The 238-nt window shown below is 50.8% G+C and overlaps 1 protein-coding gene across 1 annotated transcript in view; it reads left to right on the plus strand.

Moving 5' to 3' along the window:
• Positions 1-238, plus strand: part of LOC119586485 (transducin-like enhancer protein 4) — a gene marked incomplete in the record, with an annotated part of 158,632 nt that overhangs the window by 46,892 nt on the left and 111,502 nt on the right.

The raw sequence follows: 238 nt of genomic DNA on the forward strand, positions 1-238 counted from the left end.
GACATCCGCCTCAAATTGGCCGCTCGCCGTTTCGGAAGTGGACCTTTACAATGCAAATAACTGATGTTTCCTTCGCCATTGTGGCCGTGTTATTTAACCATCACGGAGACTGCAATTTCTGCGGATGAGATTACCGGATAATTTTCTGCCGTCTGGGGGTCATTATTTTGTGGGGGTGGGGGGTTTGGGTGAGGGTGGGGGTAGGGGAAAGGGTGGGGGGAAGTCATAATGTTCCTTA

This window comes from Penaeus monodon, chromosome 21, assembly GCF_015228065.2.
Source record: "Penaeus monodon isolate SGIC_2016 chromosome 21, NSTDA_Pmon_1, whole genome shotgun sequence".
NCBI classification, from domain to species: Eukaryota; Metazoa; Arthropoda; class Malacostraca; order Decapoda; family Penaeidae; genus Penaeus; species Penaeus monodon.